Source organism: Ovis canadensis, chromosome 14, assembly GCF_042477335.2.
Source record: "Ovis canadensis isolate MfBH-ARS-UI-01 breed Bighorn chromosome 14, ARS-UI_OviCan_v2, whole genome shotgun sequence".
Taxonomy (NCBI): Eukaryota; Metazoa; Chordata; class Mammalia; order Artiodactyla; family Bovidae; genus Ovis; species Ovis canadensis.
The window spans coordinates 42384889-42405361 of NC_091258.1; positions in this window are offsets into that span (position 1 = coordinate 42384889).

Here is a 20473-nt window from a genome sequence, read left to right on the forward strand (position 1 = left end):
CAAATAGAGATCATTCTGTCATTTTTTGAGACTGCAGTCAAGAACTCCATTTTGGACTCTCTTTTTGACTATTATGGCTACTCCATTTCTTCTAAGGGATTCTTGCCCACGGTAGTAGATATAATGGCCATCTGAGTTAAATTCACCTATTCCAGTCCATTTTATTTCACTGATTCCTAAAATGTTGATGTTCACTCTTGTCATCTCCTGTTTGATCACTTCCAATTTAACTTGATTCATGAGCCTAACATTCCATGTTCCTAACCAATATCATTCTTTACAGAATTGGACTTTACTTCCATCACCAGTCACATTCACAACTGGGTATTTTTTTCTGCTTTGGCTCTGTCTCTTCATTCTTTCTCGAGTTATTCCTCCACCCTTCTCCAGTAACATCTTGAGAGCCTACCAACCTGAGGAGTTCATCTTTCAGTGTTATATACTTTTGCCTTTTCTTACTTTTCATGGGGTTCTCATGTCAAGAATACTGAAGTGGTTTACCATTCCCTTCTCTGGTTGGTCATAACTTTTCTTCCAAGGAGTAAGCGTCTTCTAATTTCATGGCTGCAGTCACCATCTGCAGTGATTTTGGAGCCCCCCAAAATAAAGTCTGACACTGTTTCCACTGTTTCCCCATCTATTTCCCATGAAGTGATGGGACCGGATGCCATGATCTTCGTTTTCCGAATGTTGAGCTTTAAGCCAACTTTTTCACTCTCCTCTTTCAATTTCATCAAGAGGCTCTTTAGTTCCTCTTCACTTTCTGCCATAAGGGTGGTGTCATCTGCATATCTGATGTTACTGATATTTCTCCCGGCAATCTTGATTCCAGCTTGAGTTTCTTCCAGTCCAGCATTTCTCATGATGTACTCTGCATAGAAGTTAAATAAGCAGGGTGACAATATACAGCCTTGACATACTCCTTTTCCTATTTGGAACCAGTCTGTTGTTCCATGTCCAGTTCTAACTGTTGCTTCCTGACCTGCACACAGATTTCTCAAGAGGCAGGTGAAGTGGTCTGGTATTCCCATCTCTTAAAGAATCTTCCACAGGTTATTGTGATCCACACAATCAAAGGCTTTGACATAGTCAATAAAGCAGAAATAGATGTTTTTCTGGAACTCTCTTGCTTTTTCCGTGATCCAGTGGATGTTGGCAATTTGATCTCTGGTTCCTCTGCCTTTTCTAAAACTAGCTTCAACATCAGGAAGTTCACGGTTCACGTATTGCTGAAGCCTGGCTTGGAGAATTTTGAGCATTACTTTACTAGCATGTGAGATGAGTGCAATTGTGCGGTAGTTTGAGCATTCTTTTGCATTGCCTTTCTTTGGGATTGGAATAAAACCTGATCTTTTCCAGTCCTGTGGCCACTGCTGAGTTTTTCAAATTTGCTGGCATATTGAGGGCAGCACTTAACAGCATCATCTATCAGGATTTGAAATAGCTCAGCTGGAATTCCATCACCTCCACTAGCTTTGTTCGTAGTGATGCTTCCTAAGGCCCACTTGACTTCACATTCCACGATGTTTGGTTCTAGATGAGTGATCACACCATCGTGATTATCCAGGTCATGAAGATCTTTTTTGTACAGTTCTTCTATGTATTCTTGCCACCTCTTCTTAATTTCTTCTGCTTCTGTTAGGTCCATACCATTTCTGTCCTTTATCGAGCCCATCTTTGCATGAAATGTTCCCTTTATATATCTAATTTTCTTGAAAAGATCTCTAGTCTTTCCCATTCTGTTCTTTTCCTCTATTTCTTTGTATTGATCACTGAAGAAGACTTTCTTATCTCTTCTTGCTATTCTTTGGAACTCTGCATTCGATGCTTATATCTTTCCTTTTCTCCTTTGCTTTTCAGTCCTCTTCTTTTCACAGCTATTTGTAAGGCCTCCCCAGAAGGCCATTTTGCTTTTTTGCATTTCTTTTCCATGAGGATGGTCTTGATCCCTGTTTCCTGTACAATGTCATGAACCTCATTCCAGAGTTCATCAGGCACTCTATCTATCAGATCTAGTCCCTTAAATCTATTTCTCACTTCCACTGTATAATCATAAGGGATTTGATTTAGGTCCTACCTGAATGGTCTAGCGGTTTATGGTTTGCCTTGGAGACAAACAGAGATCATTCTGTCGTTTTTGAGATTGCATCCAAGTACTGCATTTCGGACTCTTTTGCTGACCATGATGGCTACTCCATTTCTTCTGAGGGGTTCCTGCCCGTAGTAGTAGATATAATGGCCATCTGAGTTAAATTCACCCATTCAAGTCCATTTTAGTTTGCTGATTCCTAGAATGTTGACGTTCACTCTTGCCATCTCTTGTTTGACCACTTCCAATTTGCCTTGATTCATGGACCTGACATTCCAGGTTCCTATGCAATATTGCTCTTTACAGCATTGGACCTTGCTTCTAACACCAGTCACATCCACACCTGGGTATTGTTTTTGCTTTGGCTCCATCCCTTCATTCTTTCTGGAGTTATTTCTCCACTGATCTCCAGTAGCATATTGGACACCTACTGACCTGGGGAGTTCCTCTTTCAGTATCCTATCATTTTGCCTTTTCATACTTTTTATGAGGTTCTCAAGGCAAGAATACTGAAGTAGTTTGCCATTCCCTTCTCCAGTGGACCACATCACTTCATGGGAAATGGGGAAACAGTGGAAACAGTGTCAGACTTTATTTTTGGATGCTCCAAAATTACCTAGATGGTGATTGCAGCCATGAAATTAAAAGACATTTACTCCTTGGAAGAAAAGTTATGACCAACCTAGATAGCATTTTCAAAGGCAGAGACATTGCTTTTCCGACTAAGGTCCGTCTAGTCAAGGCTATGAATTTTGCAGTAGTCATGTATGGATGTGAGAGTTGGACTGTGAAGAAGGCTGAGCGCCGAAGAATTGATGCTTTTAAACTGTGGTTTAGGAGAAGACTCTTGAGAATCCCTTGGACTGCAAGGAGATCCAACCAGCCCATTCTGAAGTCTCTAAGAAAGAATATCAGGTCCGTGAATCAAGGCAAATTGTAGGTGGTCAAACAAGAGATCTCAAGAGTGAACGTCGACATTCTAGGAATCAGCAAACTAAAATGGACTTGAATGGGTGAATTTAACTCAGATGACCATTATATCTACTACTGCGGGCAGGAATCCCTCAGAAGAAATGGAGTAGCCATCATGGTCAACAAAAGAGTCTGAAATGCAGTACTTAGATGCAATCTCAAAAATGACAGAATGATCTCTGTTCGTCTCCAAGGCAAACCATTCAATATCAAGGTAATCCAAGTCTATGCCCCAACTAGTAATGCTGAAGAAGCTGAAGTTGAACAGTTCTATGAAGACCTACAAGACCTTTTAGAACTAACACCCAAAAGAGGTATCCTTTTCATTATAGGGGACTGGAATGCAAAAGTAGGAACTCAAGAAACACCTGGAGTAACAGGCAAATTTGACCTTGGAATGCAGAATGAAACAGGGCAAAGGCCAAGAAAATGCACTGATCAGTTTGATTAGTTTTCTCTGATTGTGATTTTCATTCTGTCTGCCCTCTGAGGGATAAGTATAACAGGCTTATGGAAACTTTCTAATGGGAGAGACTCACTTTGGAGGAAACTGGGTCTTGTTCTGATGGCTGGGCAATGCTCAGTAAATCTTTAATAAAATTTTCTATTGATGGGTGGAGCTGTGTTCCCTCCCTGCTATTTACCTGGGGTCTGCTATGGTGGAAGTAATGAAGATAATGGTGATCCCCCTCAAAAGATCCCACACATGTACTGCCACACTCAGTGCCCCTGACCATGTACCAGGCTACCACCAACCAGCACCTCCACTGGAGACTCCTGGACACTCACAGACAAGCCTGGGTCGATCTCTTTTGGGGTCACTGTGCCTTTCTCCTGGGTCCTGGTGCACACAAGATTTTGTTTGTATCCTCCAAGAGTCTTTTGCCCCAGTCCTGTGTAAGTTCTGGTGGCTCTGTGGTGGGGTTAGTGGCAATCTCCTCTAAGAGGGCTTATGCCACACCCAGGCCTATTGCACCCAGAGCCCTTTCCCCTGTGCAGGCCACTGCTGACCTGTACCTCTGCAGGAAACACTCAAACACTCAAAGGCAGGTCTGGCTCAGTCTCTGTGGGGTCTCCTAATGCTCACAAGGTTTTGTTTGAGCCCTCCGTCTCTGGTGGGTATGATAATAACCATGTGATTTGGGATTATGGGTATCATATATGGGTTTTCCTAAAAAAAACTTAGAATTTTTTTAAATAAGTAAAAAACAAAACAAAACATAAAATTAAGGCATAATTATTTACAACGAAAATGTTTTGTGAAGGAGTGCATCCCATTAAATGGGAAGTCTCTGAGTCTCTTTGTGTGTGTGTGTGTGTGTGTGTGTGTGTGTGTGTGTGTTTTTACCTTACCATATAGCTTGAAGAATCTTAGTTTCCCAAAGAGGGATCTAGCCAGGGACCCCTACAGTGGAAGCTGGAGACTTAACCACCAGACCACCAGGGAATTTCCAGCTTGGTGTGCTTTTGGTTTGGATGTATAAAGATGGGCTGCAGTAGATTACAGCATGACAAGTGCAGGGGAAATGAATGATTCCTCCTTATTTAGTAAGAAGAGCTACTAACTCCTTGGCAGTCCACATGTGAGTGCGGAAAGAAGAGAAACGAAGAAAAAAGAAAAGGAAGTTCATCTTGAGAGAATATGAAATAGGCACTTATGACCAAAAAAGTTTTTCTCTTTTTTTATGACCTTTTTTAAAGGCCATAAATTTAATGTGCATTTTTACATTGTTGTGGTTGTGATTAAGCCAATTTCCTATTATGCCCCAACTCCCACAATCCCAGCAGAAGCCCATTCTTCTATATTTTATAAAATAAACTATACTACGCAGTGCCTTCTGTGAAACAAGATTTCTAAGAGATCCAAGAAAATGATTTCATCTAATACTTTTCAGAACAGAGACAGCGTACACAGATGCTGGTTCAGAACCAGAGTCATCAGGGGGTGGCAACTCTCTACTCTCCCTTGTTCGCCATCCAACATTTGTTGGCTGACATCTGCCTACCAGAGGGCTTTGGATTCCCAATGGGATGGAAGAGTGGATTTAATGATATCTATCTGAAAGGCTCTAGAAAACTCCAGCTGATATATCTGTAAATTATATAGGTAACACAAGTATCATGAAAATACATATCAGCACTTAAAAAGAGAAAAATATGTAAATAATTAGAAATTCATCTTTTCTTTATTGCCTGTACTATCATGAACATTAGCCACTTCTACATGTAATGAAGTGTGGAAGGGAAAGTGTAGAGCCATAGACTCAGAAAGAGACTAGTCTAGTAATTTCCAAGATTATTGCTGTTTTTGAAAAAAGGATTATACAGTTTATGGGATCTTATATAGCTTATCCCCTGCTCCCCCCAAAATAGAATAACCTACTCTAGTGCATCACCCCTTGTGACTTTAAGGAACTCAGTTTGAGATTTGTAAATGCAGTTCAGTATGCACATTTTACATATGAACTAATGGAGTGAATAGTGTCCTTTATTGCCTTGGCTGCAGACCAACTGGTGCATAAGGCATTATGGCAACCCAGAGAATAGTGAAATGGCCATGAATTATTTTTATAGACATTATGAGATAGGTTGCATTTAATAACACTGTCTTATCCATGGCTGGCTTTTAATTCCTTTCATAATGCCACAGGAAATTCTAGAACAATATTTGAGAGTGTGATGCAAACCCAAAAGTTTGAATCTTAAGTTGCCAAAGATAATCAGTAATCTCAGATTTGCTCGAAATTGTCTCAGAATCAGTCTCTGGCTTTGACCTGTTCCAAGACTAGACAGAAAACATGCTCAGTTGAGAAGATATCAGTCATTACTGTTTCCAGATGATGGTGGGATTGAATCCCTGTATTTGCTTTCAAAATTGTGTCTAAATAATGATAACAAGCATAGAACAGACTAATGTGTGAATTTCAGAGGTCTCATAACACCACATTTTCCACATTATCCACGTGAATAAAGGCAACTTGCAGAAAGGAAATGGCAAACATTCTAGTGAGTTAGGGTAAGATGGGATGGCATTTCATTATCTCTTAAGTTAGGAACTATTTATATATATTTTTTCAGCTTTGCACATAGCACCCTACTATTGTGCCCTTAAAGTTGAGGCATTTCTTTTATAACCTGCTAGTGGGAGTGCAAATTGGTGCATCACTTCTGAAAAATTGTTGGAAGCATGAATCAAAATCTTTGTGACATACTGCATGATCTCCTTGCTTTGGATGGAACATGTTTTAATTAATCAGTTACCATCATTTCCAGGGGTTTCCTCTTATCAAAACTTTGTTATAGCAAAGTTTTGTATACATCTCTAATTATCATTAAATCCTGAGACTAAATTTTTAGAAGTGATGTTATTGGGTCAAAGGGTGGTTTTAAAGGCTTTTGATATACATTATCAAATTATCCTTAGGAAAAACACAAATAGTTACATTCTACCAGCAGTGTATAAGTGTGCCAGTTTTCTCACATCTTACCAATACCAACAGTGTTTTTTAGGAAAAGGTTACAATTCGACTAGTTGCAAATAACTTTTCACTGTTTGCACTTCCTTGACTGCTAATGAGGTCAAAACATTTTTACCTCATTAGACTTGTTGACTGTTTCTTCTTTTGTCAATTATCTGCCCCTTACTAATTTTTAACTGGAATTCCACCTGTTTCTTATTTATTTATAAGAGCTATTTACATATTACAGATATAAAATTTTATAAAAGATCTTATAAAATGTCTATACATCTTGATCTATTTATTTGTAATTCTCCTCCAAAAAGTTTTTTTCTAGGGGGAATATCAGAATTGCCAATCATTACTTATATACAATGGTATTATTGAATCAATAACTATAACAGAAAAACACTGTGAACAACCTACATTTACCAGTATTAGATGCAGGCTGTCATGAAATCATTAAAAAGGACTTAAGCAGACATTTTGCCAAAGAAAATATATCAACCTTTAACACACACACACACAAAAATACTCAACATCACTAATCACTAGGGAAATCAAAATCATAATATCACTTCACATTCACTAGAATGGCTGCTATAAAAAAAATAGAAAGTAGCAAGTGTTGGCAAAGATGTGGAAAAAATGAAACACTTGTGCACTGTTGGTATTGGTATAAAATGGTGCTACCATAGAAGAAAACAATTCCTCATAAAATTAGACCTAACAGTAGATATTTGGTATATCTATTGTGTACCCGTGTTCATAGCTGCATTGTGTATAAAAGCCAAAAGGTGAAAGTAACCCAGAGGTCTAACAACAGACGAATGGATAAGCAAGATGTGATAATAGATACAATGGAATATTATTCAGCCTAAAGCAGAAGGAAATTACGACACATGCTACAATATGGATGAACTTTGAGGATTAGTGCTAAGGGGAATATTCCAATCCCCAAAAGACAAATAACTGCACGATTCCACTTGTATGAGGTATCTAGAGTAGTCAGACTCACAGAAACAGAAAGCACAATAGTGGTTACAAGGGACTGAAGAGAGAAATAAGTTGTTTAGCGGGCACAGAAGTTCAGTTTTGCAAGATGAAAATATTCTGGAGACTGGTTCCACAAGTATGTGAATATACTTCGCATGAATATACTCCACACTTATAAACTATATATTACAATTTGGGTAAGATGGTGATTTTATGTTAGGTATATTTTCTCAGATTTTTTTTTTTAAAGGGGGAAGATGTTAGGTGGACAGAGATGGTCTCCCTGTGGCAGGAACTTGGGGCCAGAGATCTGAGCAGGAGGAACCACCCAGGGAGAAAGATGGGAAGAACTTTCCTCGAAGGGAGAATAGTGAGGGGCTCTGAGACAGAACCAATTCATTGTGTTGAAGAAAAGAAAGTGAGTTTACTGGGGCAAAAAAAGGCAGATGGGATTAGACAAGAGGGCAAGGAAGGCTTCAAGGCCAAATTGTCATACACCATGGACCATTGGAAGGAGTATGGATTCAATATGAAGAGTGACGGAAAACCAGTGGAGGGTTTAGAGAAGACTCAGATCTGATTCACTTTTTTAAGCTCTTGATGCTGTAGAAAGAGTTTTATGAGGGTAGGAGCAGGACTAGGGACTCTAATTAGGTTCTGCTTCATCATTACAAACTAGAGAATGAGGTGCCCTCATGTGACTTTGGTAAATTATATCCTCTTGTAGGCCTTGCAAAATCACAGAGTTTGACTTTCTCTTTGAGAGCTGGGAAATCAAAATTTACTCATCAAATAATTCTCTGATTCTGTGGAAGAGTAGAAAGGACTGACAATTATGTCACACTGGCAGAATGGGGCTTAGAAAAATATTTATCTTAATTGACTATCATGTCTTGTCCCTACCCCTGGCAAAACTGTTCTGTCCAGAAATTCATGTTTGACCATTTCATTTGGAAAGAATCCGGTATCAGTACTCCAAGGTATACTGTCTTTTCTCATCTTCTTGCTTTTGACATAAATTCTACACAGTTGGGAGAACTGTGGGCTGCAGTTTAGGGGAGAATATGGAAGAAAAACCAAAATATAGGCCCTGAAAACAGTATCAATATGGAGGTTCTGCTTTTTGCAAGCTCAGTGCAAATGTTAAGCAAATAAGTATATGATTTCTAACTTGGACATAAATAATTCTAATATCTAGCTCTGACACGTAGGCTTCAGTTTGCTTTGAGGGACATTCAAGTAAAGAATACCAAGGCTGATTTGGATTTCATATCGCAATTTCAGTAGTCCTATATTTGTTGAAACAGTGTGTGCACCAGGCCGTGTCCTTCATTAGTAACTGCACACTATTGACAAAGCAACAAAAGGTTGAAGGCGTTCAGATTATTTGTAACCCTTGCTTTGTTGCTCTCCAGCTTTGTGAATTTAGATAATTTTCTTGAACTGACTGAGTCTTACTTTGCTCAACTAAGAAGAAATCTAATGATGTCTATAGATGTGGATTCAATCCCTGGATTGGGAAGATCCCCTGGAGAAGGAAAAGGCTACCCACTCCAGTTTTCTGGCCTGGAGAATTCCATGGACTGTATAGTTCATGGGGTCATAAATAGCTGGACACTACTGAGCGACTTTCACGTTCACATACCTTGCATATTGGGTCTTAACATTTCCTGAATTTTCCCCTCCTCACCTTCACTTTCTATTAATAGGTGGACCAAAAAAAAAAAAAACCCTGGGTCTTATTGTATGCATGCAAGATATGCACGAGAGATGTGCAAATAAGAGTCCAATACTCAGTTTTCAGTTACCTCACAGAGAAGGGACCAGGAGAAATATCTCCCAAAACCTCACCAGATAGGCGCTCAGTGGAATAAATCTGAGATAAGTAGCCTGGCTATAGGTTTGTAATGTTGATTCTGCCATCAATCACTTTGACCCCAAAGGTTTTGTCAATTCCCTTATTTGGGCTTAAGTTCCTTTAACTGTCAGATTGACCTTGGAAACCACTGACCCCGTTGGAGAATTTTCTGTAAAAATAAAAGTGTGTCTTATTCTTTCAGATTGCCTGCCATCAACTATCTCCTCCTACCGTGAATTCTGTTGTTTTGGAGAGAAGCCAGGAAATCTCTCTCTCTCTTTCCCTCCTTCCTTTCCTGCCTTCCCCCCGTCAACACCTTATGATACTCAGTGTTTATACTTATGTTATCAGGTTGGGAAACACTGGATCAGGTAACCACAGAGCCTTTCCTAATATCAGGCTCTAAGATTTGGTGACCTATACAGTACTCTCCTATGACAATCAGCCTACTCTGAAGATGGCCTCTGTTAAACAAGAAATCGTATCTGTTTCCTTACTTATTCGGGCTCTGTGAATTGCAACTGAGAAGAGATAGGCATCTCAATTCAGAGCCTTTAAAGAAAAAAGATTAACCAACTTAAGAGTTGTATCATAGAGACTGGAATTTGTTTCTGGGAACAGAAGTTTGTTAGGGATCCAGTACAGCCCGAATAACTAAGTGTATTCATTAGGAATGGATACACCTTTAAGAACTGGCAGCTTCAATAAGTAAAGGCCTATTGGTCTTACAACATTCATTCCAAATGTGGGGCTGCTATCATTGGTTCACCAACCAAGGTCAGTAAGGTCTGGCATTTCTGCAATTTAATTGAAATTTCCCTCAGTTTAGCTGATCACAGTAAAACTAGAAAAATGGTACAGATGAATCTGTTTTCTGAGCGGGAATAGAGACACAGACCTAGAGAATGGATGTGTGGGCACAGGCTGGGGACTGAACTGGGAGACTGGGATTGACGTGTCTTCACTGTTACTTGAAAAACAGACAGCTATTGGGAACCTCCTGTATTGGACAGGGAGCTCAGATGGATGCTCTGCGAGGACCTAGATGGATGGAATGGAGGTCAGGGGAGGTCCAAGAAAGAGGGGGTCTATGTATACATAGAGCTGACTCACTTCATTGTACAGCAGAAGCTAACACAACATTGTAAAGCAACAATTGTTTAGTCACTCCATCATGTCCAACTCTGTGTGACCCCATGGACCATAGCCCGCCAGGCTCATGTGTCCATGGAATTTCCCCGGTGAGAATAGTAGGGTGGATTACTATTTCCTTCTCCAAGGGTTCTTCCTCATCCAGGGATCTAGCCTTGTGTCTCCTGTATTGGCAGGTGGATTCTTTACCTCTGGGCCACCAGGGAAGCCCAGAAGCAACTATACCCCTCAAAAAGAAGCAAAAAATGATGTGTTTCCAGGCATTATACCCACATTCTATACAGGATGTGGGAGAAAGAGGGAAAGATATTCTTTCTGAAAGCCTTCTCTCTTATTTATATTGACTTCTCTTAAAAAAAAATAAAAACACATTTTTTTTCTTCAGAGGGCTTCAAGTTCCAATGCTTCAGGTACTTTTTTTTTTTTATGTTGTCTTTGTTATTGTGGCAAAATGTATGTAACACTATTTTTTTTTAATTTACTCAAGAAAAAGTTGAAAATGTTTGTATCAGTTAATGTACCAAAGATAGTGGTGTCCACTGACTATTCTATCTGCTGTTCCGTATCTCCCATCCTCTATTCAGTTTAGCAGGAGCATGTGTCAAGGTTCTGGACAATCTGATGCAAACAGAAGTTGCCAAAAGGGACTTCTATGAAATTGCTTTCAAATGTAGTGTTTTTATGCATTTGGTTTTATTTTCTTTTATCTTAATTAAGCACATTAGTTTCATTAAAAGCTCAGGTACTGTTATTAATTAAAAGAAAGAACAATGAATATTTTAGTTATCTCTAAGTCGACAAATGTCCATCTAGTCAAAGCTTTGGTTTTTCTGGTAGTAATATATGGATGTGAGAGTTGGACTATAAAGAAAGCTGAGCGCTGAAGAGTTGATGCTTTTGAACTGTGGTGTTGGAGAAGTATCTTAAGAGTTCCTTGGATAGCAAGGAGATCCAGTCAGTCCATCCTAAAGGAAATCAGTCCTGAATATTCATTGGAAGGACTGATGCTTAAGCTGAAACTGCAATACTTTGGCCACCTGATACTAAGGACTGGCTCACTGGAAAAGACCCTGATGCTGGGAAAGATTGAAGGCAGGAGTAGAACAGGATGACAGAGGATGAGATGGTTGGATGGCATCACTGACTCAATGGACAAGAGTTTGAGTAAGCTCTGGGAGTTGGTGATAGACAGGGAAGCCTGACGTGCTGCAGTCCATGGGGTCCAAAGTGTCGGACATGACTTGGCGACTAAACAACAAAAGACATAATGGCAAGAAGTTTGGGGGAAGAATTGCAAGGTGTGCCCAAAAGGAACTTAAGAATATTAATTTAAGATACAGTAGTAATGTGGTTATAAAATAGTGTCAGGTGTAGGGTTAGTTAGGCATGATTTGAAAGTGTTGGACATGATATACGAGGAGTGATATATTTGTGTTTGTCTCATGACAAGACTTAAAGTAAATATGATTTATCCCCAGTTAACAGAAAATTATAGATTAGAGCTGCAGGAAACCCCGGTTCAATCCCTGGGTCAGGCAGATCTGCTGGAGAAGGGATAGGCTACCCACTCCAATATTCCTGGGCTTCCATTGTGGCTCAGCTGGTAAAGAATCCTCCCGCAATGCGGGAGACCTGAGTTCAATCTCTGGGTTGGGAAGATCCCCTGGAGAAGGGAACAGCTACCCACTCCAGTATTCTGCCCTGGAGAATTCCATGGACTGTATAGTCCATGGGGTCACAAAGAGTCAGACACAACTGAGCGACTTTCGCTTTTCCTTTCTATAGCTTAGAGCAGTGGTCCCTAACATTTTGGCATCAGGGACTTGTTTCATGGAAGACAATTTTTCCATGAACCAGGGCTGGCAAGGTGGGATGGATTCGAGATTATTCAAGAGTGTTACATTTACTGTGTACTTTATTTCTTTCAGCTCCACCTCAGATCATCATGCCTGAGATCCCCATTATTGGGGACATCTGGCTTAGAGAAGTTATGTAGTGTGTCTGTGTGGTTCCTCTGTGAAGCCCACTTTGAGTAGCGAGATTTCATAGGCACTCACTATTACTGCCTCTCATTTTCCTTCAAGTGTGACTCTCTCCATTACTTTCTCTAAAGTGCTCAATACATGGTTTAGAATGACCAAGTAGTCTGGTCAATAAATTCCACTTTTGTAATATACACAGATATAGATATTAGTCATGAATCAATCAGAATGTCAAGGACACTCCAAGGCCCCATTCTCTTAAACAACCTTAATTTTGTTCACTAGCAGCTTCAGTACTTTATTTGCAGCCATGGAAATGTTCCCGGCTCCTTCATGTGGATTTTGGTAAAGGTAAAGATGCACCAACAATTTTCTTTCCTGTCTCTTTAAAAAGAACCTATATGAAGACTTGAGCCAAGAAAGTTTTAACAACTTTTTTTGTCTTCTCAACATTTGTTGTTTATAGTTGTCTCATAGACCAAGTTGATGGGAAAAATAAGAAACTAAAAATAAACAAGGTCTTTCATTCACTGGGGTAATACAGTTACATAACTCAAAGTGGCAGGTCATATGAAGCCTTCTGTGATTCCTTGGGGTTTCTGTCTCATTTCTCTGGCTAGCAAACAGTGAAACAGTAGGATATATATTTTTCAATTAGGTTGTCAATATTTTGACCAAACAACCTATTTATAACATTCAGGATTACTGTTCTCCTTCCATGAACCACTAGAAGCTGCTGTGTGCTGCAAGTCGGCTCGGAGAATCGAAATGATATGATTGAGTGGGGGATACTAACCTGCTTCCCTGGTTTCATCTGTCTGTCAGTCATGTGGGTATAAGACACTCATCACTGTATCTGATTATTGTGAGAAAATACTCACCCGTTAGGATTATACTTACTTATCCTAAAAAAATAATAATAGTAACAAGAATAAAATGAGATAAAATTTAGAGACTCTAAGTCTATTTGGAGATGACTATTTACTGATGGGACATCAGTATGAGATTTCTACAAGGACAATGGATTAACTATTTCAATGAGAAATAGCAACTTATTTTTCCAAAGTAGAGCAAGGGGAATTGGCTTATTGACCACTCTTTTCTCTCTCTAAATACAATTTAGCCTTATATGGCCATAGCTTTCCTATGATTTGGGGGAAATAATGTGGACTTTGAGACACTGTAAACTTCACTTCAAATCCCTGCTCTTTCATTTGATGACCACATGATCCTATAACTCCTGAGCCCTGTTTTGTTTACGTTCAAAATGGAGATACTGATATTTAGCACAGATTTTAGGAGAGAATCATGTGAGTAAATAGAAATGAATGCACATTATAAACCAGAAAACACTATACAAATCTTTCTTATACTGTTGTTGAAGGTCTGTTTTCTCCCATGTTATAATTAAGAAAGAAGCAAGCATATAAAGGAAACTCTTATCTGTTAAGTGAATTTTAATTGCCTACCTATATTAATAGCTTTAATAGGGTTAAACTGCTACCTGGGCTGTAATTAAACACAACACAACTGGAAGGGAGTAAATGAATGGGAGAAAGAAAATCATTGTTTCATAGTTACACATGATACAAGGAAACATTTTCTTTTATTATAGAAATTTTCTCTATTAAAAACCATCTTGATTAATAGAAGGCTATCCAAAGCCTTTTAATAATTCTGTTGCTTTAGGTTTTCATGAGATCCCAGTGGAGACAATTACATCCAAAAATGTAATTATCCAGCATAATGAAACTGCCTTTGTTCTAAGTAGGCTCTGCTTATATCAAATCCCCATCTGAAGAACGAAGATATTAAGTGTCAATAATCAATTGACCCAAGTCATAGAGACTTTGGGGAAACATGGGCTTATCAAGAAGAAGAGAAGTCTGACTTGAGTGTCCCAGGGAAGCTCATTTTGATTGTGAATCATACATTTTTAGAGGAGCAGATTAGAGATATTTGAATTCTTTGACTATATAAAATGTAAATAGGAGATCTAAGGAAAACTTACTCAGAAGCATTATTTAAAGTGTAAGAATGATACAAAAAAATAAAAAAATCACAAGAAATTTTAAAAAGAGATTTATTTTTCATAGTTTATCTTTTTTGCTTTCCAAAAAAAAAAAATATTGTAGTACACCTGAAACACTAATTGGAGGCCACTGTCATGCCTCCTATTGTCCGTCACTTTATGCCCCTTTAAATAAAACTTGTTTGCCCACAGAAATACAGATCCTGCTTAAACTATCTCAGCATCTACTAGAGTCATTGAAACACCACTGACACAATTTCAACAGTCCACCTGTTACCCCAACTCAACTTCCTGATCTTTCAATTCCTCTGCTCAGCCTAAAACTCTCGAGGTCACACTTCTCTCATGATATGGCAGTCTTATGGTTCTTAGCAACAGAAAACAACTCTGATAAGCTTCCACAGGTAAAAGACATGCATTGAGTATGTGGGGCATAAGAAAGCAGACACTGCTAGCTGAGCAAATCTCAGTCTGTGAGCTTCTGCTGCTTTTATTTCCTTCAAATAGATTGTTCTAGCTGCCTCTTGTAACTGTGTACTCAATTTAAATATTCATTTCTAGGAGAGAAAATATGATTAAAATTAACTGATATTGCATGTTCATGTAGAGCAACAGAGTATAGGCAAAGAGGTAGTACTTATCACCCCTACAGAAGACATAGTAAACGTCTGAAGCCAAACATGACCTGAGGTCCACTTATCCACCTGGTCTTTTTTTATCAGTGGTACTTCATGTGAACATACTTCTAGGATATACTTATATTCATGTTTAAATAAGTCCATCAACATTTGAATATCTATTTGCTATTTGTTAGGCATTCTTGCCTGGAAAATCCCATGGACGGAGGAGCCTGGTGGGCTGCAGTCCATGGGGTCACTAAGAGTCGAACATGACTGAGCGACTTCACTTTCACTTTTCGCTTTCATGCATTGGAGAAGGAAATGGCAAACCACTCCAGTGTTCTTGCCTGGAGAATCCCAGGGATGGGGGACCCTGGTGGGCTGCTGTCTATGGGGTCGCACAGAGTCGGACATGACTGAAGCGACTTAGCAGCAGCAGCAGCAGCAGGCATTATTAACCCTTGAACTCTTCAAATCCTCTGAAGAAGTTAGTCAGATTTTCTGTTCTCAGTATACATCCTGGTGAAATAAAATATCACTATCAAAATCATCTTATTTTCTTAGTTAATAAGACATGTATGATGTAAATAAGATCAACTGAGCAAGGGGGTAGAGAGTCTAGAAAGGGTTATCAGAGAAGACCACTCTGGAGAGGTGAACTATACTGTATGTCCTGTATGGTGAGAGGTACCCAGTCAAGTGAAGATCAGGAAGAAGAATATTTCATTACACATAGTAGGATCAAATGTTTGGAAATGAGAACGTAGCCTTGGTTTGTTTGAGGAATCAACATGGTTGGAGGATTGTGTAAAGAAGGTGCCAGTGGAGGATGTGAAGTTGAAGAGGACAAAATGATCTTTCTGCTTAAGCTAGCTTACCGAGCTTGGGTTTATGCCAAGTGAAAATGGAAGTCACTAGAGGCTTTAAGGGAGTGGTATGATTTGCTTTATGCTTTTAAAAATTCCCTCCAGACACTCTGTGGGATGCTCTGTGTTTGTTAAAGAGTAAGAGTAGAAATGCAGACAATGAGAAATCATGATGATGTGAAAGGGAAGAGTGATGGTTCAATTTAAAGCATATTGTAGGGGTATCATACACGGTTGAATGTTGGAAATACAGTTGGGAACAAGTCAGATAAAGCTTCTGCCCTAATGAAGTGTTTAGTTAGGTGGGGAAGATGGAAACTGAACCAGTAACAATAAGTATCAGGAAAGTCTTCTTTGGAAAATGTTAAGGAAGGTCTAAGGTGAAGGTCCAGAGAAGGCGATGGCAATCCACTCCAGTATTCTTGCCTGGAAAATCCCATGGATGGAGGAGCCTGGTGGGCTGCAGTCCATGGGGTCTTGAAGAGTCAGACATGACTGAGTGACTTCACATTCACTTTTCACTTTCATGGATTGGAGAAGGAAATGGCAATCCTCTCCAGTGTTCTTGCCTGGAGAATCCCAGGGACAGGGAGCCTGGTGTGCTGCCATCTCTGGGGTCTCACAGAGTCGGATAAGACTGAAGTGACTTAGCAGCAGCAGCAGCAGCAGCAGCAGCAGCAGCAACAAGGTGAAGGTCAAAGGACATAAATTATTCCGGGAATAGTAATGGGTTGATCAGAGGACATGAGACAATCTTCCCTGTTATACATGGTAATTGTGGATTGCAAATAAATATCTATTTCTGACCTCTTCAAAGTGACCTGTGTCAGCCCTCTTGTAGTCTTGACTCAAAGCAAATGGACTTGTGTATATACGTTAACAGTTTGTGAAGTTTCCATTCACAGAATACTTTATAAAAAGTCAAAACAAAATGTACTTTCATTAAAGTAGCATAATTCATAATAGCATAAACACACTGTAAATTTGAACTAATATTTTCATATAAAGATGTTGACTCATTTGAAAAATCAGAATTTGAAACATCTACTAGACATATATATATACTCAATAAGAGGGAAGGAGGCACAGATTATGAGGGGAAATGGCTTATGTGACATGCCAGCAGCATAATATAAGTTGTTATTAAAAGCATAGTTCCTAATGTTAATCAGAACTGGGCTGGGATCCTGGATTTGTGACTTTGAGCTCTGTTGACCCTTGGGCAAGTTATTTAATCTTTCTTAATTTGTTTTCCATTTGAAAATAAAATTTAAAATACTGCCTACATCATAAAATTGTAATGAGGATTAAATGTGATAATTAAGGGTGAGTATACATGTAAATGCTCAATACATTTTAGTTATTGTTATTATTACTGTTAGAAAATGACAGCTACTGATAGTTATAAAGGATCACAGCAGAGTGATTAAGGACATGAATTCTGAAAGAAATTGCCTGGGTTGACTACTGGCTCCAGTTTTCTAGTATGGTGTACACTGTAGATCTTTTCTCCCTTGAAACACTGCCAAATAATTATTTCTGGCAAAAACTCTGCTTCCCTCCAAATTTTTTCCCCAAAATTTTAATTCAAAAACTTATATTTATCCTGCTGTTCACAACATATCATTGTGATAATACTTGTTAGTTTCTTTTCTTCTGCCATCAGTTTTTCAAAGCCTTTCATGGTATCTGTATCTTCAGTGCTTCACACATTGTCTGGAACATAATAGATGTTCAACAAGTGTTTGCTGCATAATGAAATAGCAAATAAATGTTTCAAACACATAACGGCAGTAACCCTCCACTCCAGTGTGGGATCTGCATATTCCAACAACCAGAGTCACATCTGTGTCAGAAATCTTCTCACCCTTTCCCCTTCCTGTGCTCCCAGCCTATGCTTCTGTTCTGTTCTATTGTCTTTTCTTCTTGAAGAAAAGAAGGGTTAGACTTGTATTGCATTGTAGAAATATCCTAAGACCAAATTTCAGTAAATCTTTTCCAAACCACCATTGTCTATGGTCTTAGACAAGTCAGTTTAATTTCTTGGAATCTTTGGAGCCCTGGCACCTCTGCACCTCAGTGACGATCTCATTTCTTAATCAATTTTTAGTATGTTCCAGTACATGAAGAAGGATTATGTGAACTTGGGAGTCAAAGTTGCAGAAAAGGTTAAAAGGTCAAATCCTGCCCCAACTAAGGGCAGTTTTCTCTTTCAGAGCATCACAATACTTTTTTGCAGCACATTCTATTATGCGTGATTTATGGGACTTTTATTATTTTCTTCGTTTCCATCCCTCCCCTGAGCCACTTCCTTGCTCCTTTCTTGGATGGTATAAAGGCAGGGTTGTATAATTTGTTTCTACACAAAAATAGAAAAACAAAAAATGGCATATTTGAGACTCTGAAACCCATTTACTCTCATCCCAATATTTGAAAGGACAAGAAATCGAGATTCCAAGGGGAAATTGATTTGTGCAAGGCCAAATGGAAAGTGAGAATTGGTAGTCATTAGACTCCAAAAGCTGACCAAACAAAATTGGCCTGTGTTAAAGTGGATGACCAGATTCACAGAAATTGTACCACTTTTGGATCTGGCTTTGCTAAAGCTGAATAAACATACATGTAAAGTCTCAATTAAAATAAATATGTAAATATTGATTAAATTCTCACTAAAAACTCTCACTACAAATATTTTCATGCTACCACTGATGCAAATGAGCTTTGCCACAAAACTGGACCATTTAGAATGTCTAAGTTTTAAAAAATATTGCTTTTTTACAGAAATGTTCACTTTTTGGCATCTCCCTCCATCTCAATCAAAGAAAAAAAGGAAATGTATAATCCAACCACTGTGAATAAGAATTACAATTTATTCTATATTCTTTCCAACTGTTAAATGTATATGTACAAATATATTTACTTGGATGCTTTATAGATATTCTTTGACTTACAGTGGAGTTATGTGCCCAATAAACTCACTGTAAGTAGAAAATATCATAGGTGGAGAATGAATTTAATATTCCTAATTTACCCAGCATCGTAGCTTAGCCTAGCCTGCCTTAAATATGCTCAGGACACTTACATTAGCCTATGGTTGGACAAAATCATCTAACACAAAGCTCATTTTATAGTTAAGTGTTGGATATCTTATGTAATTAATTGAATACTGTACTGAAAGTGAAAAGCAGAATGGTTGGGCACAGAATGGCTGTGAGGTAAGCATATTGCTTGTTTACCCTTGTGATCACCTGGCTGACTGCAAGCTGCAGGCTTGCTGGCCTGCCCAGCATCATGAGAGATTATCGTACCACCTATCACCAGAAATGTTCAAAAAAGATCAAAATTCCTGGTATGTTTTCTACTGAATGAGTATTGCTTTTGCATCATCTTAAGTCAGTGACATTCTGTGTATTAAATTTGTCCAGAACTGAATGTCTTCCCAGCACATGCGGTATTCAGCACCAAATGTGGAAAATGCTTGCAAACCCAGGCAAGTTGCTTACCTTACCTTACCTGGAGCGTAATGACATGGCAACTGTATGGCTAGTCCAACTCCTGTGATGTTAAACTTTTAATCTAGGCATGCCTAGCTGCTACCTGGCCCCTGATGACCCCATGCTTGTCTTCTCAGGGGTGTCCCAAGAAGCATCAAGCAGGGTCATTTATCCTCACAGTTAGATATGGAGTCATTTTATCTGGTCCTTGTTGTGGGAGAATTAGGTAAAATTCTAAAAGTAGTAAGCACTCTTCGCAGTGGTAAAAAAAAAAAGAGTTGTACTCTTCTATCAACACTGTCAAAGGAATTTTTTTGACAGACTATGTGAACACTGTGTACTTTAAGCTTATACAAGAGTTGTTTTCCACCTTGAGAAAATGTAAAAATCAAATCTAAGAAGAAGCTATAGTTAAACTCATAAACTAAACATTGAAGAAGCTTTCACATCCTGTTCCATCATGGACTTTCCCAGCATCATTGGCAGACATCAATATAAAAGCGGAATTTTTTTTTGAAGACTGACAAAATATATGTATTTGGAATTCCCAGGGTGCTAAAGATCTTGTGAATTCACAGTAGAGCTGAATAATAACCAAGATCAAATAATAATTTTATAAACCCCAATTTTCCATTTGCGAATGACAATTCTACCAACTTATTCTATTCTGTATCATTAAATTGTCAAGAGGCAACTTCTTTTTATTGTATTTGAGACACTTTAGAAATGCATAGTGGCGCCTCCATTACATTCTTCAGTGGTCCATCAGATCTCTTCCCTTCCGCTTACTCAGTTCTCTAGTTCAAAAAATACACAATACCTGCAATCTATTCCACATCTTATATGTGAAGAGGTTAATCGTGTTAGTTTCCAAGAATCCTATAAATGAAGGAGTGACGTATGCATAGGGACAGACATTTTACAAGAAGGAATCTGCTTAAGGGCTTATAATCA